General features: G+C 48.8%; 1 pseudogene; it reads left to right on the forward strand.

Moving 5' to 3' along the window:
* Positions 1 to 1,715: 1,715 nt before the first annotated feature.
* LOC132348056 (sec1 family domain-containing protein 1-like) lies at positions 1,716 to 7,605 on the forward strand (annotated as a pseudogene).
* Positions 7,606 to 8,454: the final 849 nt, after the last annotated feature.

Raw genomic sequence — 8,454 nt, forward strand, 5'->3', positions numbered from 1 at the left:
TCATCCCAGGAGAATTATGTTTAAAAACTGTCTGCCTTGGGGAAATATTAAAACAGTTGGGCTCCCCGATTCACAATGGCTGGTGGAGGGGCAGGGCCAGGATGTCCTTTACTGGGGACGGGGACAGACAAGGGGATGTCCACCTTGGAGGAACCTCCGTGGGTCTAACAGCCCCTCTTTCACTGCTTCCGTCTTTATCTTCTTTATTGGACCTCAAGACAAATGGGGTGAACTAATCACACTACACACAGTACGAGTCATTGGTCTGCACATGAATTCCATCTGGTTTTATTATTATTTTTATTCCCCTTTAGCCCATTCCTCTCCTGCTCTTATGAAATCATAAAACTGTGTTTACTAGTATCTTTTTTATTTTTATTGAATTTTTACCTTATTTGAGTATGTTTATTGAGACTTTGTCATAAGATTTATTTTTAGAAATTCCTTGATCTGTGTTTAATGACTATCTTTTTTCTTTAATGTGGTCTTGCAAAATGTGCACTGCTGTTTTGTGGGCATATAGTTAAATACACACTGATGGCATTGTGTTATATATTTCATTCTGTTTATGACAATTCTTATTTTTTACAAATAATTATGTTTTGGCCAGATGCTCATGTTGCTAAGTGCACAGTGCCTGCCTTGTTTTTCGGGCTGCATCCTGCTCCGAGGCGGGCACCCACCACGTTTTCCCTCCACGTTCCCAGGAAGCCTCCAACTCCGGCCACCACACGCACGCTCAGAGAACACCCTCTTACACGTCCCTCGTGGACCCGTGTCAGCATCTCCCCAGGTGTGTGCTGGAAGACAGAGGACCGCGTGACCCCCATACCACCTGCTCTCCCCACAGCCCACAGGGTCCCTCACACCTGCCAACCAGAGACCCTGGGCTGGGAGAAGACCCCCGGCTGGGGAGTGATAGTTCACTTTACAGAAACCTCTTCTATAAAGACATACGCAGGTCTGGGTCCAAAGTACACGTCTAAACACACAGCTGGACATCACAGGGACATACCCAAGTCATTCCAGGTAGAATTGTCACATTTAGCAAATTTAATTGCAGATAAATAACAAGAAATTCTTACTCTCAGTATGCCGCATGGGGTTTGTTCCTAAACACGGGGGAGGGGCCCTATTAGGAGGAGGATGGGCACGTGGAAGGGGCACCGCCTGTGAAGCTCCCCTGAGCCCCTGCACGCAGCCCACCTGGGTGGGTGGGGCGACCACAGCGACAGCAACACCAGAAGGAGGAACACTTTAGATGCTACGTGAAAACCTTCTCCTGCTGCACGCTTTTCCCTGGAAGGTTCTCTGTGAGTGGAGAACGAAGTGTAGCCTGTAGTTAAGGGGTGAGTGTGGCAGAGAAATAACGTTTTCAGTGTGGATGGACGTTTCTCAGGCACTGCTGATGAGAAGCCCGCGGAGGGGAGGCAGGTGGAGGTGAGGAGGCCCAGGTCTCTGCAGGGCGGGAGGGACGGGGTGCCAGGTGAGGGTTGGAGGGCCTGGCCCAGGGAGATGAGTTCTGAGCAGGAGGAAAGTAGTAAAGGTGGGTGGGAGCTTCTGGGTTGGTGGACACTTGGGGATTTGGGGAGACGTGCACTTGGGGAAGGGGTGGAAGCTCTGTGCCCCTTCCCCATACCTTACCTTACACATCTCTTCCATCTGGCTGTTCCTGAGTTTGTATCCTTTTATAATAAACCAGTACTCTAGATCTTTGAAATCAACCCTATGAATCATCTTATTTAAATTTTATTTCTGCTCTTTCAAGGAGTAAACTGGAAAATATTGCAAATGCAGAAGTAGCAGCTCTGAAGTTACACAAGTAGCCAAAGTTTTTGATCAGTATCTCGATTTTATTACTTTGGAAAATGATATGCTTGTATGATGCAATCAAAATAAGGAAATGTTTCATATTGTGCCATTAACAGTCCAGATATCACAGACGTGGAAATGGAAACTGTTATGGACCGGAATGTCGACAACCTCTTCTGCTTTTCTGTTACACTGGGTACTGTTCTTATAACCAGATATTCAGCAGGAACTGCAACAGAAATGGTAGCAATGAAACCGGATAAGAAACTTCAGGAACATCTAAGAGTTGCCAGAAGCAGTCTGTCTACAAGTGATGCACTGGGGAGCTGGCCACTTCAGCTTCCAAAGGCTTCATCAGTCCTGTTGACAGAAACATAGATTTGGGAACTCCTTTACACCATATTTGGACATATCAGTACTAGGTGCATGATGTACTAGATTTCCACATACATAGATTTAATCTGGAAGAATCTTTGGGAGTGAAAAATTCCCCGGCTGGTGCTAGTTTGGTCTAGGGAAAAAACAAGAAGTCTTATGATTTAACTCCAGTTGATAAATTTTGGCAGAAACGTAAAGGAAGTCCATCCCCAGAGGTTTCAGGATCAGTTTAGCAAGAACTGGAATCTTACAGAGCACAGAAAGATGAGGTCAAACGACTTAGAAGCACTGCGGGAACCAGACGGGGAGATGAAGGGGCCATAAGGATGCTTTCTGACAACACCGCTCAGCTAACATCAGCTTTTGGTTCTTTGCCAGAACTCTTCGGAGGGGAAAAAAAACCTTATTGATCTCCATAAAATGTTGGCACTGCTGTCTTAGGACATATAAAGGCAACAAAACTGGATGTGTATTTTGACTGTAAAGAAAAAATAGTGAGCAAACTACTCTGGATAAATTTCTTCAAGATGTAACACCAGACCTTGATGCAGGAAATCCAGAAGATAAAATGAGGCATTTCTTTTCTTTTTTTTTTTTTCATTTTTGAGTACTCTTATTGCAAACTCCATAAAATTATTTGGAGAGTTTTTATTTTATCCCATACTCTGATTCAGTTTAGATTACAATCTTTTTAAAAAGTTTTATTGGGGTATAATTGATTGACACTGTTGTGTTAGTTTCAAGTGTACAGCGAAGTGAATCCGTTATACATATACATATATCCACTGTTTTTTAGCTTCTTTTCCCATATAGGCCATTACAGAGTATTGAGTAGAGTTCCCTGTGCTATACAGTAGGTCATTATTAGTTATCTATTCTACATATAGCAGTGTGTATGTGTCAGTCCCAATCTTCCAATTTATCCCTCCCCACCTTACCCCCCAGTAACCATAAGTTTATTTTAAAAATTGGCAAAACTACAACCTATCTTTACATTATAATCATCATCACGTGTAACCCATAAGCTTACATGATAAAGCTCACAAGACAGTGTTATAATTTTAGTTTTTGTCAATTATATGTGTTATAAAAATAGAAATTGTCCAAAAAAGGAGGGGTTTTGCATTTATCCATGTATTTACCATTTCTTATGCTCCTTGTTCTTTCCTGGGGATTTAAACCATCTGATATCATTTCCCTTTCAGCTGAACAACTTCCTTTACGTTTCTTTTAGTTCAGTTCTTCTGGTAACTGACTCTCTTGGTTTTCTTTTTATCAAAAAATGTCTTTATTTTACCTTCAGTAATGAATTATATTGTCACTGAAATTAGAATTTTGGGTTGACATTATTTTTTTTCTTTCATCAGTTTAAAGATGTCTGCTCCCTTCTAGCCTCCATCATTTTTGATTCACTCATTAATTGGATTGTTGTTTCACTGTATATGTCATTTGTCTTTTGCTGCTATCATAATTTGTTCTTTCTCTCTGACTTTAAACACCCTGACTATGGTGGTCTCCTTCGGTTTTATTTGCATTTTTAAAACTTCTATATAAAAATTTTTCTCCTAAGAAATTGGGAAATTTTCAGCCATGACATCTTCAAGGTGTTTTTGTTTTTTGGTTTTTTTTCCTGTCCTATTCACTCATCTGTCGAGGCATTTCTTATCTGTTATGTAAGCGCACAGTAAGTAGTTTCTGAGGTTGATTTGAAGCCATACAAAAAAGCTGTAACTGATGCAGGATGCAACCTTAACCCCCTACAGTATATCAAACAGTGGAAAGTTTTTGCAAGGATGGCCTCAGCTCCTGCCAGCTCGGGCATTGCTGCCACGAGTCACGAACGCAGGATCACAGTTTGTGATGCGAGGACTGAAGAAGGCGGTACTGAAACGGCGCAGCCTACCTGTCTTCGTGGAGATGCAGTCAAACCCTGAAACTGGTGACTGTAGATATTTTGATGCCAAATGCTGCCAGGAGATGACAGCTCAGTTCCAAGGAACAAAAATCCATTCCAAGCATCAATTGTTTTTGTGCTGGGAGAAGAAACTACATTGCATATCAAAAGCTTGTTGACAACAGAAAAGGAAACACATTTTATATGGCTGCTGCCGACTTCTTCATGCTGCATAGTTCATGAAACAGGTGTCACAACTTGGAAAAAAAACCAGCCAGGAGGAGCTCCCCAAACAGCTGTCCGTGCCTCCCTGGACCCAGCTCCCCTCCTGCCAACTGCAGTTTGTAAGTTGCAGCTCGTGGTGATGCGGTGAGACCCTGCACAGCCTCTGCTTTGTCGTCAGGGTTTTTATTCCCCTCCTGGCAGGTCACCCTTTGATTCCTGTTCAGCTTTAACGAGTCCTCCTAACAGTGGGTGGTGACGCGTCAAAACTAATTCCTGACCTGACGCTGATGGCTCCCATCTTTGGCTCCTCATACCCCCAGGACACCTCCAGGCGTGGTGGTGTCCTACTTCCTCTTCTGTGGTTTAACAAAGGGCTCGCCCAGTGTGGGGACACCTCCACGTGACACGTCCCACAGCACAGGCCACGCCCGGCCAGGCAGGACCAGAGTTCAGAGCTGCTTTCTAAGGGGCCGTCGTCAGGGACCCCAGGAGGCGGGTTCACGTGTGCTCACAGACCTGTGTCAACCTCCGGCCGTGGTCAAGTGGAAACCGCGGCGATCGCGGTGGACACAAGCGGCCTGCATCGCACGTGTGCTGTTTTGAGTGTCGTTCGTTCCCTCTGCTTCCAACACAAACCTCGATTTTGCTTTGGGAAACCACATCTTCTCCACCTTGAGTTCTTATAATACCTCGGGACTCGGTTTCTCCTCAACCCAAGCATTTTACAGTCATATCCTCATGTTCCCCGGGAGAACGGCAGTGATCTGGGGACGAGCCTTTCCAAAGTCAGAGCATCGCAGGAGGTGAGACACTGTCCCAGCCACCGTGCATATAACTTCCCCAAATTCAAATAAACTGCACCTGCCCTGGGATGAGGAGACCACCATCCCTCCGCTGTCTCTCCTCTCAGGTAAAAGCTGGGCAGCAGGTGTGATCCTGGAGTCCCACCTCCCAGCTCAGAGCTGCGGGTCACCTGCCTGACGGGCCCCTTTCTCACCTGGGCTGGGGGCTCTCCGCACTTGGTCCTGACCAATCTCTCTGGCTCAGCAGCTGGAAGGGCTTCAAAAAATGTCCTCAGAGACAGGATACATGGAAATTTCCATGAAGCGCTTGAGTTAAGTCCATGCAGATGCAGACTTTCCCGTGTTCACAGGGCTCCCAGCTCCCCTCTGGGAGGGACCAGCGGAAAGAGCCGGAGTGGATGAAGGCGTTCATGGCCGAGTGTGAGATTCGCGGTGAGAGCCGGTGTTGATGGCCTAATGTGGGGATTATTCGCTCCCGCCAGCACACTCCATCCCCACCTGCTCCCCCAAGCCTGCTCTTCTCCCATCCCTCTCACAAGCAGCTCCCCATCTCCTTGCTGGGAACCCCCAGGAGCCCCCCACCCCGCCGCAGTACTGGCCAGAATGCCCAGCTGTCCGTACCTGGACAGGTGTGGAGGTGGGTGTGAGACGCCCTGGAGGGAGCACACAGGTCGGGGCTCTCGGAAGTGGTCGAGGGAACCCCAGGCAAAGCACCACCATCACTTGCTCCAGGGTCTGATGACTCCGCCCATAAGTCAGGGGGTCCAGGCACGTTTCAATCTCCAGGTGACGTTCCCGTGAGGCCCTCAGCAGTGTAAAGAATGAAGGACGTTGTCCACTGTTTATTCAAGTGCTGTAAGTATCTGACCCCACAGTGGAAGAGCAGCAAGACGCCAGCTGCAGAGATGGTCCTGGGGCAGGTGCACTGGTGCTGCACTGCTGCCCGTGGGAACGACACACTGACACCCCCGGCCCCCAGCTCAGCTCTGAGCACTCGGTGGGGGGGGGCAGAGGGGACACAGACATGCTCAGTGGTCACGTGGTTTCGTGGCACGCAAGTTCCCTCGGTTTGTCAAAGTCTCCACACTTTATCTCATGGAACTTTGCATTTGCTCTTCCCTCTGTCTAGAACGTTCCTCCTGATACATTGACATGGCTGGCTCCTTCTCTGCTTCCATTCTCAGCACCAAAGTCAGTTCACAGAGACTTCCTCTGACCCCGTGGAAGTGTCCCCACCTTATTCTCCGTCTCACCGCTGTCCTTTTCCTGTTGTAGCAGCTATCACTATCTAAAAGCGTGTTGGCTTTCTTCTTCTCATTTTACTGCCCGCTGTCTGTTTCCTAAGAGGGCAGGGACCGCGTCATCCTCGCCCGCCATTTATCAGCAGCGTCAGGGACACAGTGGATGACGACAAAACTCCCCTGAGTGCATGCAGGAGCCAGCGGATGACAACACCTTTCATGAGTCTGATGGAGAAGCTCTGCCGGGTCTTCCTCCTCCAACCGGAAGTGTCCTCCCTGCTCCCACATGGTAGGAAGAAGCTGCTCCCAAGTCAGGAGGCCGAGGAAAGGGTCGGGGCCTCACCTGTGTCTCCCCAACCCAACGACCCTCCTCTCAGCCCAGCTGTCTCTCTTCCTCCTCTTCCCTCCATCTCTCCTCTGCTTCTCCCATCTCCTCCCGGCTCAGCTACTCCCGGGACTTGGGTGAGTAGCCCCTTTGCCCACCCTGAAGTGGCTGAAGGTCCCGCCTGCACCCGTCCTCCAGATTCAAGATGGTGTCAGACCCAGAAAAGCCTCCTCAGTCCTGGGCAAACACTACTTCCTGGTGAAGAAACCAAAACTGGTTTTGTTCCTCCTGGGCTCTAAAGCAAAGTTCACATTTGTTACGCTGCACATAACCATTTCTCCCAAAGCACTCTCAAGTGGCACAGATTTCTAAGCCATCAACTCAAGTGTGTAAAATAACTAGATTCTTTAATGACTAAATATAGTTTCTCTCTAGAGCCCTCTCTGTGCCTAATGGCAGAAAACAACAGACTCAATTCCAGGTGAATAGTATCAATGCAGGGCGGTAGACTTTTTTTGAGACAGTTGGGGAGCATTCTCCCTCCCCTCTTAGGTGCCTCCAAGCGGGGTCACTTGGGGTGGGAGTGGGACTTTCAGCCGTCACCACCCTTGCTGACGTCTTCGGACCATGCCCACGCCCGTTCAGGGTCTGGTCCTACAATGTTCAGTGTGTCTGATACTGTCACACCCCCTGAGCCAGCACAGCTGTCCTTGTGTCACACCCCCTGAGCCAGCACAGCTGCCCTTGTGTCACACCCCGTGACCCAGAACAGCTGTCCTAGTGTCTCACCCCATGACCCAGAACAGCTCTCTTCATGCCCTGTCCCTTCCTTTGCTGTAGGACTTTGTCTTCTACAGGACCTGGGTGCCCTCATTCTTCTCCACATACCAGGATGTACGGGTCTCCCCGGGGTCCCCTCTGTCCTGAGGCCCCACCAGCCACCTCCTCTCTCCCTGACCTCACTCTGGTCGTGTGGGCTCCTGTGAGGTTACTGCTTCCAGAATCCCAGGCAGGAAGCAAACACAAGTCCCCTCTGTGTTCAGACCCCAAATTTATCTGGGGTGACTGGCACTCTCCATTTCAGAGCTGACTTCGGGGAGGTGTTGGGTGCAAGACCCCTTCTTGTGCCTCTCCTCTTTCTTCTGGATTATTTTTCTTCTCCACCCCAGAGATAATCTTGACCTATTTGGGCTGGGAAGCAACTGACTCTGAAGATATTCTTCCAAGTCTCTCTGTGTCACAGCGGGACAATGTATTTGAGAAAAACCCCTTAAAAAAGTAATATTATTCCTTTGTTCTCTGTTTCTCCCACAGTGCTTCCTCTGGAGCAGAAACCTCCAGGGCAATGACCAGGTTGGAGTGGGGAGTGGTAAAAGAGAAGCCCAAGCCTAGAAAACATCGGTCATTTCCTCACAGTATTATCCTGCCAATGGGGTATCGGGGACCTTCCCATAGTGGAATTACCGGCCCTGTAGACCGCTCTGGGGTGACCCAGCACCCGACCTGGGGCTGAGTTGCAACCCCCCGACCCAGGCCCCAGCTCAGTGGGCACCTTTATGGGCAGCAGGAGAGTAGCTCCTTGCGGAGCATCCAGACAGAGTCATGAGTCTGGTCATGGGGTCCCCAGGCCTCCTTGGAGGGGGTGGGAACAGCTGGAGGCCCCCAGTCTCCGGAGATCATGTGGGAGGGGCAGAGAGGTCCTGGAGAGGCCCCGGGGGAGGAGGAATCACAGAGACCTGCAAGGACCGACGTCTGAGGGCCCCATGGGAGTGATGA

Source organism: Balaenoptera ricei, chromosome 14, assembly GCF_028023285.1.
Source record: "Balaenoptera ricei isolate mBalRic1 chromosome 14, mBalRic1.hap2, whole genome shotgun sequence".
NCBI classification, from domain to species: domain Eukaryota; kingdom Metazoa; phylum Chordata; class Mammalia; order Artiodactyla; family Balaenopteridae; genus Balaenoptera; species Balaenoptera ricei.